This window comes from Microcebus murinus, chromosome 3 (assembly GCF_040939455.1).
Source record: "Microcebus murinus isolate Inina chromosome 3, M.murinus_Inina_mat1.0, whole genome shotgun sequence".
NCBI classification, from domain to species: Eukaryota; Metazoa; Chordata; class Mammalia; order Primates; family Cheirogaleidae; genus Microcebus; species Microcebus murinus.
In genome coordinates, this window is record NC_134106.1 from 5,737,400 (window position 1) to 5,757,361 (window position 19,962).

At 51.9% G+C, this 19,962-nt stretch overlaps 1 long non-coding RNA gene across 1 annotated transcript; it reads right to left on the reverse strand.

Moving 5' to 3' along the window:
- Positions 1–1,524: 1,524 nt before the first annotated feature.
- On the reverse strand, positions 1,525–17,825 carry LOC142869945 (uncharacterized). The gene is made up of 3 exons (XR_012918465.1): positions 17,061–17,825; positions 6,704–6,802; positions 1,525–1,675 (listed from the first exon to the last, which is right to left on the reverse strand). It is a non-coding gene; the product is annotated as an uncharacterized LOC142869945 (long non-coding RNA).
- Positions 17,826–19,962: the final 2,137 nt, after the last annotated feature.

Genomic DNA, 19,962 nt, shown 5'->3' on the forward strand with positions numbered 1-19,962 from the left:
GGCACTGGAGTCCCCACGTCCAGGAGGGGTGAACTCGGTCACGGTGCCCGCGAGTTCACGTGGACGCCACCCCCGCGCAGACAGTCTCGCTCCATCCCGCTTCTTACCGACGTGGCCTCTCTCAGGGCCATGTTGCAAATCGCTCTCACGAGCCATTCAGCTGAACTGTGCAGGTGAGCACGCTCAGCGTCAGTAAATTGGACCAGTTGAGCCTTTCGGAAGGCTCTGAACACCCCCAAGAACGGAGTCTTGAACTGAGAAATGCAGATGGAGCCGGCAAGTCCACAGAAACATCCTCGGGGCCGAGGTGGGGGGCACAGGGGGGGAGAGGCGTCTTACAAAAACCACGTCCCCTTCCAGGCAGCTCCGGCCAGACACAAAGCCATGGCAGTCATAGATGCCACATGAGCATCTACTGCAGGCCGCACTAAGGGGGTTTGCACGTGTTCCTCCATCTCACTTTGCCCTCACGCGGTTCTCATGAAGTGGTTAGCACTGGACTCTGCGTGTACATGAAGCACTCAAGACTCAAAGGCGTGAATGGCTTGCTCAAGGGTTAGAAACAGGTAGAAAGGGCACCGGTTCTGCCACGCCCCACCCCGAGGCCCCTCCCCCCGGGCTGTGCTGCCCACGCCTGGGAGGCATTGCCACGTCCTGACTCAGCTCCTGGGACCGCAGCCAGGGTTCCCAGCCGGGCTGGGGATCAGGTCCCTTGGGTCAGGGCCTATTTCTCTTGACTTCAGCTTCCACTCACCTTGTCCTAAAAGGGTAAGAAATTGTAACAAAAAAATGAATTGATGAAAGCATTTTTAAGAGAAAGCAATATCTGGCAGTCCAGTACGGGAGTTGTCCTAGAGTATTTTATGGCCATGATGTGACATATCATTCCCCGATACTCCCCCAAACACACACTTCTCCGAGCAGTCTCTGTTTGAAAGCACAGTAGTTATTAACCACACTTTGCACCCCAAAATACCAGATGGTAGAAACAACAGCGAGAAGCAAAGGGGAAAAAATGTTAACATCTCCGAAAAAAAACAGCCGGCGAAGCAGCGCCTCTGATGTCACAGGCAGCAGCTTCGGCCGTTGTCGGAGGATAAATCAATTTGCTGCAGCAGCTGCGGGCCGCCAGGTACGTCCAGGGCACGGGGCCAGAGCCGTGTGAGGGAAAAGGAAAAAGTTCTGGTTGTAAATGCACAGCTCTAGCTCCTCGCACTCCCAAGGTTTCCTGCCGTCCCTGCCACCCGCCTACGCAAGCCCGCAGCCCGCCGTCCTCGCTCCCGCCATCCTTTCTGTTATCAAACTGTTGAAAGGAGATGTCTGCACAGAGGCAAGGCACACCCCAAAGTCACTTTGGCTGCCCCCGGGGAGGACAGTGGCTCTCCATCCCGTTCTTTCCAACCATGAACAGAGCATGGGCGAGGAGCTCCCCTCCCTGAGCCAGCCTTTGCTCCAATTCTAAGTGATAAGACTTGAGCAGAGTGGGACATGCTTGCATGCCATGTTTGTGACCTGCCTCATTTCCCGTAGAAGGAGAGGGACACTAAAGGGTCTCTCTGGCGCTGTTACCGTGCAGGTCTCTCGCCCTGTCCTTTCAGGGCCACTGTCGGTTGTTCCCTGAAGCCTGCAGAAGGCCACAGCCCAGAGTCTGAGGACGGCCTCCTCCGCAACAGGCCTGCCGGGGAACAAAAGAAAAGTAAATGACACGAAAACTCCGATGTCTGCTGTCCGATATCCTTGTCCGGGGTGCGGGGCACAGGGGAAGACGAGGACACACGGGACCTGGAAAAAGAGCCCTGCTCGGGGCAGTCACAGGGAGAGGTGGCTTCACACACAGGCTGTCCCCAGCACGCTGAACTCAGGCTGTGCCGGGAACAGTGGAGCGGAAGGGCCACGGAGGGCAGGAGACGTGGAATGGGACAAAGAGAACTAGCCACAAACAGAAACCACAGTCCCGCTCCAGCGTATCTGAGACCATGTGTGTGAGTGAAAGCTGGGGAGAGGGTGGGGCCATAGTGACAAGGAAACCAGCATTTGACCCAGCCCTGTCACCCTCCTAGCCTGTGTGTCAGGCACCAAACGTGTGCATATATGAGATACAGAACTGATTGATAAATCTTGTTTAACTCTGATTTAACAAACTGTAAGTGAGTATTATCCCCAACTTACAGATAAGGAAACTGAAATTCAACAGGTTATACAGTTACTCTGTGGTGCCCTGGGGTTGAATGGCCACCAGAGTTATTTGCGCCCTGGCTGGGTCACCCGTCTGTGTTTCTCTCCACCCAGGTTCTGTGGGAGGAAGGTTTTCCCTCCCTTGCAAACCCCTGCTGCTCTTGCAAGACCCCAAAGCGTCCCCTGACTCCTCCCAACCTCGCCACCAACCCGGGAAGAAACGCTGGCGCACCCCCACGCCCCGAAGCAGACTTCTGGAGTAGTGCCTGGAGCCCTCTGGGGCTCTGGTTTGTCCACAAGGCGTCTGTCCACCAGCCCGCCAGCGGCTGCTGGGCAGCGCCCTGAGTCTGTGCTCACCCCCCGCCCCCCGCACAGATGGAACTCTCTGGAAGCACAGATGTAACCCTCTTCCCACTACCCTGTTCCTCCATGCCACCTAGAACAGCAGGAAAATTACATGAAGCACAAGAGGGCCCACGTCAAAAGTCCTAAAAGGCAGACTCAACAGGTTTTCGGTTCTTCTGAGAGCTGTTTCCCTGTTTTAGTTTTCCCAACACCTGCCCCAGAGGTGGAGGGCCTGGCTCCTCCTTCCTGAGTCCCTGCTTTCTCAAATCCATGTGAATTCGCCTGGGTCCGAATGTGATGAAAGAAAACTGTGCCCTTCCCTGATTCGGGGAAATTTGGAGATTTCTTTTATTGATGATAAGAGTAAGAATGACATTGTTTGGATGCGTTTGTACTGGCTGAAAACATTTTGCTCAGATGAGCTGTACAGATTTCAACACCAACTGCACCATCTATCAGAGATGGGAATACAAGGCGGCCCCGCAAATCAGCCGGCATTCGAGAGTCGGAAAGAACTTTGATTAAACAAAGAGGACGTCAGGATGTTTCCTGAGCCCCAGACTGAAATGCCATTGTCTGGTTAAAAACTGCATTCATTCAGCACGGCCCTGGGCTTTGCCGTCCGACATGGCTTCGCCTGGGAAGCGTGTTCTGCCCGTGAACCTAAAGAGAGATCCGCAACTGTGACTAATTGTTTTCGGTTCTCATTGATTGTCAAGACTCCTGACAAAATTCTCAGAAATAGAAGCTGAAATTGCTGCATATGCAAGACTTTCTCAGTGTGTATGAGAACACTCCCAATACAAGCCCCCTTTCCATCTGGTTCCAGAACTCCTCAAGAGGGAAGGCAGGGCGCATAGAGAGCACCAGAGTAGCAGCAGCAACAATCCCCTCCAGGATTAAAGGTCCCCTCGGCCGAGGCCAGAGAAAAATCTGCACCCGCGTGAGCACACACGTGGGGACGCTGGAGCCGGCCAGGTAAAACTGGGTTTGTGAATGAATATAATTCACTAGGTCCAGCTGCAAAACGAATCTAACACCGTTGACTCCTCCGCTCTGAAACAGCTGAGCCCATTAAAGTTCAAACTGGCAGCCTTCTACTTCTTACTGAGGGAGGAGAAGGGAGCCAAGGTTTGAACAATTACAGTTTGTCACTTTAAAAGGCACGCAGGTTGCAGCGCAAGTGTGCGTGCGTGTTCAGGTGGAAACGCCTCCCCCGGAGCCTTCCGAAGCTCTCTCCTCTTTTTAAAAGCTCGTCCCAGGAAGGCAGGATTGGCTCCCACGTGGAAATGAGTTTGCCCATTTGAGAGTCAAATTGTCCTTCACCGATCAAGGGGAAACATCACTCTATTCTGGAAGCTGAAGGTAAGAACACCTAAGAGCAACGCAAACCGGATGTTAGGACTCCCGAACACTGTACGCACTTGTGAATTCGCAGCAAAGCCTTGGTGTCGGTGACGAGAGCAGCTGGGGTTCTATGCTGTCAGTTGCTGGTGGCCAGCAGCGAGAGAGAAAACAACATATGATGCACGTACATATGCGTGTGAATGTATGGTCCTACTCAAACTCACAAATAATCTATGTTAACATACCTCTAGGAAGCTACCTCTAGGAAGTCACCACTCCACAGAGCCCACCTGCAAGTCCACCCAGGAGGGGCACTGGGCGGAGCTACAGGTGGACAGTGGCTGCCTGGAAGGTGGAGGGAGAGAGGGAGTGGGTAGGAATCTACTGGGCCCTGCCCTCCCTGGGGAAGCTGCACTTGCATTTATTTTACATAACAGGCTTTCTAATGGCAGAAAAATCCTGCCTGGCGTGGAGGGCTGTTATTCAGGGGAGCTACTATCATGGCAGTCAAATATTTTAGAACCTACTGACCTATGTCAAAACTCAGAGAGAGGGTATATTTGTCACTGGGTCTCGTTTCCTATCTGTGCTTGCCAGAAGTTTCCAGAGTGCATCATTTTTTTTTATCACCGAGTTTCATCATTTTCTCTCCAGACTTTCAAATCTTCTTAGTGGTCGTTTTGGCAAACCTTACACGTATAAAGTTACTCCACGGCTTATGAAGTACGTTATCTCATTTGGTCTTCCCTTTTATAAAAGGAAGTATCAACTATGTCTATTATTTCTCCTCCAAAATTATCACCTCAAGTATGAAAAAATAAAAATAAAAGAGAAATGAAAAAAAAATGGTTGGAACAGATATTAGACTTTTTCCCATTGCAAATTATCTTTACAAACGGACGGCTTGGGCTCCGCTCCAACATGAGGAGCGACTGTCTTTGATTAAGTGGCGTTTCTAAGCGACACTGCTGGGCAAGCCCATATGTGTCAGGGGCCAGATGCTGCTCTGTGACTCCCACCAACACTCTTCTTCTGCGGGACATGCATCCGAGCATCCAACCCGATGCTTGTTTTGTTTATTATCAATTTTTACATCAGACTTCTAAAAAGGTACAACTGAAAATAACACAGATTCAGGGTTCCTGGTGACTGGCCCCGCCAAACCCAGCATTGCCCTTTAGGCAGATGAGCAGCCGAGTCACCAGGCAGCCACAGCCCATTTTCAAAAGTGTCTCTCCCTCCCAGAGATGCCGCTGGAGCATGGCCTGGGGGCGATGCACTAGGTGCGTGCTCTGCGGCCCCTGCCTGAGGGTCAGAAACTTCTCACCCTCAAGGTGTCAGTGGATTCAGGTCATCAGCTGCTATTTCTGAGCAGATCTCCTCCTCGGGCAGCCAACGTAAAGCGTGGCCCCTTGCGGCTCATCCTGTACCAGGAAAGAGCAGCAGGAGCAAGGCTGAGGGGCAGCAGTGCCCGGGATTTTGCAGAATATCGGTGCTACCCATTGGCAATCACGGTCACTGTCATGATGCTTTGCTGGATGTGCGCTGTGTGCCACACACTGCCGTACAGCAGTGACAAGCCTTGAGACAGCTTCGAGACAGATGTTATCATTCCTATTTTAAAGATGAAGCTTAAAGGACCTACGTCATTTGTTCCAGGTCCCCTAGAAAGTAGGCAGAGCCTGGACTCAAACTCAGACCTATCTGACTCCAAACCAATATCCCAGTCACCTGCCTGGATCCTCAATGCCTGTGGTGAGACTCGGTTTACCCTGATATCTAAACCATGAAGCCGGTGATGAAGGCCGGCGAATTCAGTGTCAGCACCGAGCACGCTTTTAGACGCAGAGTTCTCATAAAAGCGTGTACAATTCTACCCTCCCTTTAAGGAGGAGAGAAAAACCTATGAACTTGCTTTACTTTTTTTTATAAAATGGTTTGTCTTTTTTTATGGATAGTGTTTGCAAATAAATCCTTCATGGAAAAATCCTTTCATCATTTCACATCCCAGATCCTGCAGGCACCTGTGTTCCAACTCTTCGGGAGGCAGGGGAGGACTGCGCATTCTTTCCGGCTGTATCATGCCCGCCCCACGTGTTCAGGAGAAGAATTCATCTCTGAACAGTTTACTGGGTGTCCAAAATAGGCTACCATCTTTGTATTCAGAAAGACTAAATCCTCCTTAAAAGAAACTTCCAAGTTCTGTATTCTTATTTTCAAATTTGCATTAATGATTTGCTCATTGCTACCTATAATTGTACTTTCCCTTCTTTGGAAAACCCCCCACTAATCTCGCAATCCCATAACAGCATTTTTCAAATCACAAACCAAGACTTGTTAGTGGGTCAGGCAATCGATTTCGTAGGTTGCCATCAGCTTTTTTCTTAATTAAAGAGAAGAGAATGTAGAATAGTATAGAAACACGTAAGAATGTCTCATCTATGGCCTTGTTCTCACCCGGGAGTGACTTTCCCACCAGGGCACACTGGCGGTGCCCGGAGCCGCTCTTGGCTGTAACAGGAGTGGAAGAAGCACGGGTGTCTCACGGGCCAGGGATGTTGCTAAACATCACCCTACAGTGCCTGGGACCACTCCTACGGCAGAGAATGACCCAGCCCAAACGTCAGTGACACCAAGATGGAGAAACCGTGATCTATGGCAAAGGTAGACTTTGTTGCTAAAACTGTTATTCTGTCGTGGGGGCGGCGGGGGAGGGAATGCACTGGGCATTATGGGAAATTTAAAATGGATTTTGACTATACGCTGCACTCTACAAAGTCTTCACAAGCGCTGCTGTAAAACACGCACAGGCAGCGGGGTGGGGATAGAGACTTACCTAGCGGGTACAGGGCACACTGTTCTGGCGACGAGCACACTGCAAGCCCAGACTTCAGCATGATACGATTCCTCCATGTAACAAGAACACTGGTGCCCCCTGATATTTTGAAATAAAATTATTTTTTAAAATCAAACTAAAAAAAAAAAAAAAACACAGCGATGCTCATCTCTCTTTCTAGAGTGAAGGCTGGGGTGCGGGGCTATGGGGAGGCCGCCGCTGGAGAGGCCAGAGCACGGGCTCTGCGGACCGCGGGGGGCTACGTCCTGCGTGGGGCAGCTCCCGTACCCCTCGGTGTGCTCGGCATCCATCCCCCGAGTCATTCTGCACCTGGACCTGCTCCCAGGTAGGCTGTGAATGGACGAGGTAAGCCTTGTACCTGCTGCCAGCACCTCTCGCCGTACAGGGAGCCGCTCGCTCAGTCAATTCTGGCCGCTGTCGGGAATAGCTTCCCGCCGAGGGACCTTCAAAGCAAAACTGCTCCGACTCGGGAGCCAGCAGCCCATGATGCACAGGCCAAAACTCTGGGGTCGGGATACCCTGGTCTCAAACGCTGCCACCGACCACTTTCTTTATAACCTTGGCCAGGTGACGTCATCTGGCTAAGACCCAACAATTTATTCATTAGGAGGTTAGCAATAAGAGTACCCAACCTCGGGTGGCTTTAGGGAGAATTCTATGAAATAAGGCATGTGACAAAGCAACACACGCGTATACACACACAGACATACACATACACACAGAGACACACGTGTACATACATACCTACACAGACACAGACGTACATGCTTGTACATGTACATACATATGTCCACAGACACACACGCTCCATCCACCCAACACAAACTAATCCCACCTCTTTTCTTAAGTAAGTACTTAAGAGAGTGGTAAGTACTTAACACACCGTAGGTGTTAAGAAGTAAATGCCTTGTCTAAAACCCCTAACATGCCAATGAATTAATATCATTTTTACCACCATACGTTCCCATTGTAAGTGAGGGGTGACAAGGCACAAAAGAATGGGAAGGGCAGGAAGAAGGAGGCCCGGCACGCCCGTCCGAGGGTGGCCTTCGCTCTTTTGCGTGCACGGTGCCTCAGGCCCCGGGTCCTCGCGTGCTTCTCCGCGTTGCGTCCTGCGGTGCAGAAGAAGGGCGGGAGTTCCGGTCCTCCTTTGACAGATGGGGACGCAGGGGAGCCAGGCAGGAAAGGAGAAGGACACCGCCGTGGAGCTAGACCCCGTCTCTGCAGTCAGGTGGCCCAATTTCCTCACTCCTTAGCTAAGGGGGCAGACGAAATTACCTCCAAGTTCCCCTGGATTTATTTTTTATCTCAAATTCTGTGGGTACAAATATTGTTAGGGTTACGTATCTTGCCCCTGCCCCCCCTCCCCACCCCGCCTCCAAGTGGTGCACCCTGCACCCACCACCTTCCCCTTCTCCCCCTTCCACCTGTTCACCTCCCATTAACAATTTTTTTTAGACATTTTTGGTTACAGTGTGTTTCTTTGCCTCTCCCTAAAAAGGGATAGAGGTAATCCTTTCCCCCCTACAATGCTCGTCACATCCTTAAGATGTGGGTCTCCCCCCCACCACCAGATCCCTGTTGAACACTACAGTTTTTTGAGTGCCATAGTTTTAGGCTGTCAGTACCAATTTGATGGCGAGTGGATGTGGAGCCCATTGTCCAGGTCTTGTGTCATCTCGCTTTGTATTACAGGCTTAAGCTTAATCCAAGATAGCATACACGGTGCTAGCTCACTATCGTTTCTTAGGATTGAGTAATATTCCATTGTGAGTATATACCACACCCCTGGATCTCTAAAATCATGAGGAAGCAGCACTCTCTCTTGGACACCAACACTGCACCAAGGCCACCACAGCACGCCCCACTCCACTGAATGGTCCTGCGGGACACGCACGTAAAACACGAAAACGTTCACTCTTAAAAAAAAGACGAATGTGTCACACGGTACTTTGAGAAAAGGGCCCGAGTCACACCCGCAGAACCCGCAGAGTGTCTCCCTGTGGAAAGAGAGAGGCTTTGGGGCAAGGACCCTGCTGGCCCAGCATGCCTTGTCATGACCAAATTATAATCTCCTCGGTGGGTCTTTTCTGTGTCGTTTTACAAAGGCACACGCTTCATTTCCGAGGGAGCAGCTGACTTGACAGTCACGCCGCTGGTGCTATGTAAGACCGTAAACAAGAGAATTTTGAAATGTTCCCTTTTTGGTCGCATAGGTTGCTTCAGGCACAGAGCCCGTGGGGTCCCGGAGCTCCAGATGCCCTTGTGTTCTCAAAGGGCGCACGGTGGCATTGCACAAGGCCTGAACTTTGGTGCGACTAACTCACCCAGGCCCGTTCGCGGGAGCCCTCTGGGATCCCAACCCAGCTGAAACACTAGCAGGAAGCCCCACATAGTCAGCCTGACTTCACCGGAGTGGTCATGGTCCCTGTGCTTTAAGTCTTTAAAATGCTTCCCCGCCCCACACACACAGCACAAAGACCAGACCCTTCGGCGTGGTCCGGGGCCCCTTCCCACCCTCAGTGTCCCCGAGTGGGGCCCACCCTGGACTGCTTCCCTCCAGGGTGCCATGTCCCTTCCCGTTCCCCTTGCTTGGGAACCCCGGACCTCCTCTGCTGGGAACGCCCCCTCTCCTCTGTCCTGTGACCAGTGTCCTCTCCAGCTGACACTCCCCCACCCACGAGCAAAGCCAACACCGCTGGCTCCTGTGAGCTCACAGCAGCCCTCATCATCTCTCTTGCAAATGCCACCCCACACTGTCACTTGTAACCCACAGGCCTGCCTCCTACGCGGAGCTGTGACCTCCAAGAGGTCAGGGTCTGTGTGTTTTGGGGGGTGCTGTGGCCCCGGGACTTCGCTGTCCGCACTTCCAGTTACCCGCTCAGTCCCCAAGTTCTCTGTGTGACTGTGATCTCCATAAAGTCCAGGATCGGACCTGTCACGTTTTCCTGCCTAGCACACAGTTGTGACTAATAAACGTTTATGCGCTCCATGAATCAACTGTGAGTTTCTAGAGGGAAAAAGAACTTCTCCACTTCTGTGTGTGTCCCCCGATAGCACAGTGCCTAGCACGTGATTGGTACCAGTAAATGTCTGCATTAGCAACAGAAAGGGAAGTCAAGACCTGCTACGATTGTGGTTTAATCATAGCCAGACCCTGTCTACCTTGGCACGATCTGGTCTTTCAAAGACTCCTCATGACATAATTAACTGAGGCTTGCTGGAGCTCAACAAACCGTCCGGCTTGGCTTCACTTATGCCCTAGTCTGTGCAGAATTTCTTCTGCACAAACATCACATGTCCCAGGGTGAACCCCAGGGGCTGACAGGGAGGGCAGGGACTGGTGTCCTTCTAGAAGGCAGCCACTGCTATTGATAACACTTTTGAGGCACTTGCCCAGTATAATGCAATTTTCCCATTTTAGTGTTGCCACTGTCATGTGACCTTAAAACACGAACTGTCCCATAGGACGTGAAGATCAGCTGGGACGTCTCCGCTTGCCTCTTATGTCAGACCTTCCAGAACCATAGTCTTTAAAAGCTGACCATCTGTAAGCTGTGACTTCCACCTGAGCTTTTTCTCCTTTAGAATTCAACTGGTGGGGATGCCTTTGTGTTAAAACGTCAGCATCAACATTTCCCACAGGACAGCTCCAGGGACACTTGCCCTCGGGGTGACCCGTGGAGGGAGAGTTCCCAGGTCAAATAAATCTGTGGGTTTAAAGGCTCTTCAGGGCCCTGACGTCTAGTTCTCTGTTTCACTTTGTTACCGGAGTTTCCCAAACTCTGGCCGTGGACTCCCTCCTGTCTCAGTACCCGTGTCTGCAGAACACGCTTTGGAAAACAAAAAAATAATGCTTCGGAAGAGAGGTCAGCACACCTTTCTGTAAAGAGCCAGATAGGAAACATTCTCGGCTTTGCAGGCAGCACGGGGTCCCTGCCTCCTACTTTTCTTTTGTTTGCTTTGGTTTGTACGGGAATGGGCCCGGGGCTAGATCTGGCCCCAGGCTGCAGTCGTTTGCCAGCTGGCTTTAGAGTATTTTCCGGACAAGCGGTTCCCGGGAGTGGGCTGAAGTCCAGTGGGCCCCTACTGGCACCACGTCCACATTGCTCTTGAGAATCTTTCATTCCTTCCCTTTTGGAAGTCTCTGGAAATGGTTTGTCTTCATAAAAGCATTTCCTGGGCAATCCCAGGCAAATGCGAAATGACAGTGCGCATTATCAGAGAAGCCCTGTCACACCCAGTTGTGGCCACTTCCTGTGCATGGGGCGTGGTTATGCGGTGACGTCCCTATTCCAACCCTGGCTGTCCCGCTGCCCGCCGGCTGCACAGTCCGGTCACGCCGGCTGGCCACAGACAGGGCCGACTCTAACCGATGTGCAGCAACCCTGGCGTGCAGGGCCGAGAGCCCACGCTGGGGCCACCTGTGCAAGGCGTCATCGCTGGCCACGGACCAGCTGCCCCGCCAGCCCTCGCTGTGGCCTTTTCCCGCGGAGCCGTGTCCGGTGCAGGGCTACAGAATCAAAAACACCTGGATCCAAATCTTGTTTCCATCATAACACCATTCGTGTGATCCTGAACATGTTAATAAATCTCTTTAAACCTCAGTTCTTTTCCCCCAAAAGTGGCACCACCACCTCCCTTGCTGTGTTGCTGGGAGGGACCCCTGAGGCAGGCAGGGGGGAGGTGGGAAGGTGCCAAAGATGCAGAACAGCGTGGGCCCCACCCTGCCTGCCTCGGCTTCTGAGACAGCTGCATTGAAGCCGCGCAAGGAAAACAGCATCGAACAAACACGCGTGTGCGCGTCGGGGAAGCACAGGGTGGGGCAGCTGATTCCAGCCAAGGAGCGGGGAAGATCACGGGGGCCGTCTGAGCTAGAATCCTGGGGAAATAAGACTTGACCAGTTGGAAAACAGAGGAAGACAGACTTGGGGCAGAGAAAGCAGCAGGAGGAGCTGCAGAAGGCCGGGCCATCCACCTGGGGAATGGCAGCTGCCGGCGTGAGCCTGGGAGGAGGCTGTGGAAGAGGCTAGAACAGGCCCCACGTGTGCACAGGCCCTGTGTTCCTTCCCAGGCTCCACCGTGGATTTTTTCTGTCCGTGAGAATCCAACCAGCACACGGACATCCAGTCAGGGTCCTCCACACCCCACCCCACTCCCAGGGGCCTCTCCCCTGCCCCTGGCAGCAGAGCCACAGAACCCAGCTCACGCTGCCAAGAAGAAGCCCTCAACGGTGAGCCGTGGCCTTCTCATCACTCCCTTCCCCACAGTGTGCAAAGCGCCCACCCTCACCCCTGCCTTGCACGTCAGTCTTCAAACGAGGCTGTTGAACCTAAATCTAATGACAGATAAAACTGGTTTATGATACAATATTTTGGATTTTCCCATCAAAGACATCTTAGATCCGCCTTCTGCTGAATTCCACATCTCTAAAATGTGTTGAGATCGCTCGATCCTCTAGCATTCTACCAGACCCTTTCATGAAAAATGTGTTCTAGTTAAACCTCAAGGTGTCCTATTTTCCTCATTTACAGATGAAACAGATGAAGCATCAGTGATGGAGCAGCATGTCCAAGCACGCACAGCTAGTTGCGGGGAGAAGGAAAGACATCCTAGCAACACCTCAGCAGGCCGCGTGCCCTGTACCATGCTGAACCCACAGAGTTGAGAACTTGAACTCTGAAGCAACAAGGTCAAGGCCAACTTCGGCCTCTGTTCTCCCTCTGCTCTCAGCCATGGCCTGGTGTATGTCCACGGCCCCTTCAAACACAAGCACCGGTGCACACACAGAGCACTCAAAATAGTGAAGACATGTCTGACAAAGACCTGCTCTTTCTGCCGTGAGGAAGCAGAAGGAAGAGCAAGAAAACCTCTGCAGAGTGTGCTTTCTGCCGTTGCCGCAGAGGAGCACACCCGGGCGCGCTCGCAGTGCCAAGCACAGTTCACGCCCGGCTTCGGAAGGTCCCGGGGAGAAGAAAACGGGCTCCCTGACCTCCGACACGTCTGTCATCCCTAGTCATTTCCCTGGAATTTTTGTGCCCTCAAAAATGTTCCAATTGCAAAACATCGTGCAGACAGAACTGTGCCATCCGGAGCGTCCGTCTGTCCCTAACGCAGTTGGTGCCCTGAACTGCTCTAGGGGCCGTGGGCGACTCTCGGTTTTGCCCAGTCGCCTTCCGCCCCAGCTTCCCTGCGCCTGCTCTTCCAGTGCCCAGCCTGCCGGCCCTCGAGTGGGCCGAGAGGACAGGGCCTCATGCTCTGTCTCAGTGACGGGGGGACATGGGGGACACAGGGCACAGACCAATAACAGCACTGCTCTGTGGTCCCCGGCGTGGTGACAGACGCCCGGGCGTTTGTTGACCCGCACTAGACAGCCACCAAGGTTCAGACAAATGAAGCTGGCGCCTGCGAGGTTTATGAGACACCTCTGTGCCCAGCAGGGTTGAGTCAGGAAGCGAACATGTTACGGCGTAAAATCCGTTACAAGTAGGCACAAAGAGCGCCACCTCGAGCACTCTGGCAGGCACAGGGGGGCAGGCGGGACCCCCAGCCTCTCGGGGGAGCTCGGGGACTCTGCAGACGCCGCGCTGGCTGGCAAAGAGAATTAGCAACGACGCGGGGGCTCTTTTTCCCTGTTTTGTTTTGTTTTGTTTTGTTTTCCTTCATTTTATTTACTTCATTTTAAGGTTCTCATTTTTGAAGAGGCAAGGTGCTAAGCGAGAACACGTGAGGGGCCTTGTCTCTAGACGCCCCCACCCCACCGCCCGGCGTGAGGAATTCGGGAAGGCGCATGAGGGGCGGGAGAGGTGGAGGAGTTCAGAGCGTCTGGCCGGGCGGGGAGCGTGCGGAGAATCCGCGTGAGGAATCCCACCTGGAGGAGGAGGCGGCTCAGCCCCGTGCCACCAGCCCGGCTCCGCGCAGTCTGGCCAACATCTGGAACGGATATCAGAGACACGGCCGCCCTCGCTGGCGCGCCGGCCTACCTTTGTACTTTCGTTGCAAATTGAAAAGCAAAACAGACATCAAGGATATATTTATATAACTGTCTTCAAGTTGCATTTTCTACTCCCATCTGCTGCCCATGATAAGTTTCAAGTGTTTTCTAATAAAAACAAAAAAAAAGAAAGAAATGGGAGGGCGGAGTGGAGTAGAAAAGGCAGGCAGGGTGTGCGCGTGTGCGCCCCAAGACATGCTCCTTATTTGGTGCGGAGACAGAGCTTTCTTGGGCTTCAGTTAAAGAAGTTAAAACATGCAGTCTCCGAAGGTATTACTGTTTTAAAATATTCTGATATTTTACACGTCACACTTACTCAAAAAAATTTCACTGGTGCACATGAAAGAAAAGGAGGCATGTTTCTTACATCCTTAAACTCCTTGCTGGGGTGGAGAAGGTCGTGGGGAAAGAAGCACATATTTTTGTTGTTAAGTCTTTGGAGAAAAGAGAAATGTGGAGGTGTGAGACGGTGGAGTGAGATATTTAGGGAAGATGGACAGCACACGATAGAAATACATCAGGCTGATCCAAGATAATTTAGGTTTGTCTACATTTAGGTAAGAAGTGTGTAAATCCAGATGTGGCTTTGTGGATCATTCATGAACACAGCTGGAACCACCACCGGCCAGGTTCAGCACGGCGTCGGACAGTCCAGTTACCGCCCGGGGCTGGCCCAGCCCTGTCTTTTCAGTTGGAGGAAAGAGAGAGGGTGGAGGGATCACATAACGTTTCTTGCACCGCTAGCCGTGCTTAGACATGGAAAGCAAAGCAATGAATCATGAGACAATTGCCCAGATAATTCAGGATTTATTAAAACTAACAGCCCAAACAAACAGGCCCAAACATCTGGATGTGCTGGGTAAAAATAAGGTGTTCTCCTGGCTTCGATTAGCTGGATATTTTTGCTTGTCACTTTAAAAGGGATGGTCCTTGTCGAATATCGCCAGAGGGAAGGCAGAATGCCCGCTTCGCCTGGCGACTGGTCCTCAATCCATATTTTTGCTGGTGACTTTCCTCTATGTCCAAATGCAGACGGGTTCCTGCAGGTCCAGAAATCCCATCCCCCACCCCCACCCCCCACCCCCACCCCCACCCGGGTAGCGCACAGGGGAAAGGCCATTTGTGCTGTGCACCTGCCTGCTCAGAAGGCGTGAGGGCTGACTTCGGACTGCAGCCAGCAGGAAGTGGGAGAAAGAGCAAGACTTTGAAACGAGGCAGACAGGAGGTCAAATCCGGGCTCCAGCACTTGCTGCTGAGTAACCTCGGACAAGCTACTTAAGCGTTTTCACTCTCAATGACCTCATCTGGCAAATGAACCTGGCAGTACATAAGTCACAGCGTAGTTAGGAGAATTAGTGGGTTAACATTTGTAAGACGTTGACAGTGCGCTTTTAGTAGGACTTAGTAAATAATTCATATTTTTACTGTCCTACATCACTCGTCAAATAAGCAACATGCGTGCTACGTCTCAGCCCCGGCTTGCCCACGGCTGACGTGCTGATCTATTCCTGCACAATTCACCACCGGGAGAGGCCTCAGCCTTAAGATCCTGGTCACTGGACTCTTCAGACACCCACTATCAAGTGATGGAATTTGTTGCACCAAGCTAAGTCTATGTGTCATGTTGGTCTTACCTGGACCAGACCCTCCCTTGAGCAGTGAGAGGGCAGGTAACGCTCTTTCGGTAATTGTTGAGTGCCTGTGCTATCCCTGACGCTAGGACAAGTGCGTTTCATCTGACTGGGGGCTACATTTCTCTGCCAGTGGTAACAGGTGAGGGGCACCTGGGACCCTGAGCTCTTTCGCTGGGTGTTCTCCCTCCCTTCCATTTCTCCAAGTTCAGGAACGAGCCCTGACTTGGTATGAAACCTACCAGCAGGATTGCAGGTGACACACAGAAGTGACAACGAGGATTTGTGTGATCGTGTGACTCTTAGTAGCTAAAGAGACCAAGCCATACATTTGCACAAAGTATTTAAATGTGGGAACTGTTGTTTTCAGGTCACATATAATTATCTTAATAAAAGAATGCATGCTTTTAACTAAGAATTCAACTTCTGCGCTTCTCGGTGCAAAGAGAAGAGAAAAACCCCAAATCATAAAGCACGGCTTTGTGTTTCGTTTTCTCTGAAAGGGAAAAACCAGCAGCAGACAGAAGCCTGTGGTTTCACGGGGTTACTGAAACCCCCGGTCACCGTGAGACCCAGTTGCCTCGCGTCTGTCCCCCAGGGGCACAGAAGCTAGCGCCGGTGGAGCGACACAGGGGACAGAGGAAAAACCGGGGTGCTCTGGGCTGTCTCCACGGGGACCGAACAGAGAATCGGCAGGAGACGGCGGCTCGTTTCCGTGAGTCTCACTCATCTAAGCAAAGGGTAGCAGAGGAGTAAAGGGAAGAGCAAACAGGAACACCTGCGTCCCCGCCACCAGCGATTACGCCAGACCCCACGCTGCCACCCTAGGCTGTGCGCGTGTGCCTCGGTTTCCTCCTCCGTGAGACGGGGCCTGCCCTTGCGCTCACCGCTCCCGTCAGAAGCAAACACAGAATGAAACCCAAACTCCAGCCACAGCCGTGGCAATTTCTCACGATTCCGCGCGTCATTTAAAAAGGTGTGTGTAGGTATTGATGGTAAAATTAAAATACGTTAAATATGTTATCCGTGTGCACTGTCAAATAAAATGTACCAGGCGCTGGTTTGGACTGAGCTCCTGCTCTAGGCCCGACAGGCCACACCGAACTGGGGTCACTGGTGCTGAAGCCCGCACCACGGGGCCGAGGCCGGGGTGTCACCTGCTCTTCCAAGACGTCGGGAGAGAGCAGTAGTAGCCAAGTGCCCAGACAGGCCAGGGTTAGCCGCGTGACAAGGCAGCCCCCTCTGTATAGACCCTACTAGGACAGTCGCTCTGAAATGACCAATCTGCGTTTTGTTTTCTACTCTGCCTTCCCCAGTCCTTCCCTGTCCGAGAAGCCGACCGCTTCTGCCCAGCCTGTCGGAACACTCGCTCCATCTTATGTAACAGAATGAGGTGCTGCCCAATTCTAGAATCGCAAATAAAAGACAGTTCGGATCTTTGAACTGAATTTGTTCTGATTCTGTCTTTTGACAACACACACACACACACACACACACAATGTTTTCTCATTTCAGCCTTCATGTTTTCTGTTGCCTTTTTAGTTGGGGGGAAGGGTTACAATTGCATCCAGTTTTGTAACTTAAAAAAAAAAAAATCATTTTCCCCAAGGTTAAGCAAACACACTGCTATTTGGCCATGAACTTTGGTTGTTTCTCACTGACAAAATTTCCAGTTTTGCTCAACGTCCAAAAGAAGAGTTTAGACTCTTACCTAAGCTGTGTTTGTCCAAAGAGGTCAGGATCAAGCCTGAAAGACGTTTTGATCCAGAAAAGAGTATTCATGCTTTCGGTCACCCGGACGCAGTCACGGAAAATTACAGCACAGATGTTAGTATGGGATCTTTCGTCTCTTGCCCAATGCCCCACGAGGCTACAGAACAAAACCAGAAGAAGGAGAAAAATGAGAAAGGCCCACGTGGGAAGGAAAGGAGAAGGCAGCCTTGTGTGGCTAGCCCCGAGGCCCAGGACGGCAGAGGGAGGGCAGGAAGCCGGGAGCAACAGGCGGGAAGTTCAGGGTCTTTTTGAAACCCAGTGGAGGGGACGGCCCAGTGTCCAGGAGTGTCGATCCCAGCAGGGCTGGGGTGAGCGTGAGCCCGAGCTCTGCCCTCCGTGCCCGGGGACTGGGAGCACATTGCTGCCCTCCTCTGCCCCAGTCTCTCCATCTGCAAAGTAGGGGTGAAACAGTAACGGTCTCACAGCATTGCTCTGAGGGTTGGGCAGCTCATGTACATTAAGTGCCCAGAACAGTGATTAGCACAAAATGTGTTTAATACATTTTGCAAATAAAATAAAATAAAAGGACTGAAAGGAATTGTTCCCAATACGTACAATGTTAAGATACAAAAGCCGATAGCAGCGTGACACTGTTTGCAGGGTCCGGGGAGAGGGGAAGAGGAGAGTGACCACTTACTGGGTACAGGTTTCCTGGGGTGATGACAATGTCTTGGATCTAGATACAGGTGGTGGCTGCGTGACATTGGAAACATACCGGCTGCCACTGAATTGCACACTTGCAAATGGTTAATGACTTTGCCATGTGAATTTGACCTCAAATTTTTTTTGAAGGATAAAGAAAAGAAGGGAGGGAGGGAGGGAGGGAGGAAGGAAGGGAGGGAGGGAGGGAGGGAGGGAGGGAGGGAGGGAGAGAAAGAAGCTATTGGGAGCTGTGGACTCAAATGGTCCTAGAAAAACACGGCTTTTCAGAGGAATCCCAAGACTCAGAGATGACCCCAGACTGGGCTAAGAGTCACAGCCAGTATCCGGGCCCCTCCTGGGTGCTCCTCGTCTTTTGCCTGTCTACGGCTGGCACCGAGTCTCGCCAGACTTCTTTGCGGCCACTCATCCTGACTCCCTCAGAATCGTACGGTGTGATTCTGGAGAAAGGACGCTCATCCTCCAGCCCCTGCTGTGGGGAAGACAGGACCCAGGACAAACGGTGTTTCGCGAAGAACCGTGAAACAGAATCCCTGCAGGTTCTCTTCTGCAGGGCAGGTCTTCTTCGTGTCCAAACTAAATCATTTTGGAGGGGGTGGGAGCCCGCTCCTTGTTCTGTTACGAGAAGATTCTGTTATGAGAAGATGGAAAGAATAGCTGTCGCCAACTCAGGCTCAAAGAAGCCAAGGAGACTCCATGGCTCCTGAGCCAGCCCACCTCTTTCTCTTACAAGAAGAAAGGGCAGGAGCCCCACGTGCTCCTCCCCAAAGGAGGAGCTCGCAGGTCTTCGAGGGAGGCAGGGATCCAACAGGCCAGCAGCAGAGGCTTGCAAACGCCCTTCACAGCTCCGAGCCACAGCTGAGCGCCTCTCAGCTGCCTGCCCGGAACCGCACACCTCCACGGCGCAGAGCAGAGCCCGGCTCGGGCCCGGGGGCAGCCAAGCTGCCCGAGGCTTCTCCAGCCAGCCCGGGCCGAGCAGTGAGCAGCCAGCAAATGCCTTCCCAGCCCGAGGCAGGCGCCACAGCATCCTCACTTGCTTTTAGACTTTGCTCAAAGCCTCTCCCTTTATTTTGGTGCTATTTTCCAAAGTCCTTTCTGTTGTCATCACGTCCATGCATTCCACAAATACGCACCGAGGACCTTCTACGCATCTATCTCGAGCATGCTAGGACTGGGAATGTGAAAATAAATTAAAAGTGATCTTTACCCGGTGTGGGGTGAGGGGGGCTCGGTACAGAAATGTGCGCACACTGCAGTGTGAGGAGTGCTGCAGCTGAGCCGCCACGGGCTGCAGAGGGGGCCACTCCCAAGGCCATCTGAGCCCGGGGGGGGGGGGTCGGGAAAGGGGGTCCTACTAAGTCTTCAGATTTGGTAGAAAGACAGGACACGGAAAAAGTATTTCCTGAAGGGATTTCCAACAGAGGCAATCACCAAAATTACATGAATTGAAAAAAAATGCATTTTAGCATATTTAAGTTATTTCTTTTCATGGCTGAATTGTGTTTATCTTTTAAGTGGGCTTAAATCACTGGTGGGAAAAGAAGGAGAGAGCACGAGACAGATCAGAAGGGGGGAGGGAGGGAGGGAAGAAGAGGAGGAAAAGCGAGCATAATTTGTGACTTTGTTCTAATATCACACACGACAGGGTCACCCAGCAAAGACATGTGAGAATAACCTTGTGTGAGTAAAAGTGAGGTCAGGCGTCTCAGCAAGTAGCGGTTTCCGGGTAACGGTGGCCAAGACATCAAGACGGTGGAGTGCGCATCAGCCGAACGACTTTGGCTCACGCAGTGATCTCCTTCCAAAATGTGTCTTCATCTCGTCCTGTTTTACAACTGCATGAGGTTCTAGAAAGTATTTTTTACCAAACCCACAAAGCCACTGAGAGTACGAGGCATCTAAAAATGAACTATGCATCAACCATACGTTACGGTAGACTTCAAAATAACTAAAAGAGTAGAAGTGGAATGTTCCTGACACAAAGAAATGATAAATGCTGGAGGTGATGGATACCCCAATTACCCTGGTTTGATTAATTCACATTGTATGCCTGTATCAAGCCATCACATGTACCGTATAAAGAGATACAGCTATTATGCACCCGTAATAGTTAAACATAAAGTAAAAACAAAGTCACAACAGAGTAATGGAGAGGCTCAGTGTGCACAGGACAGGGACAA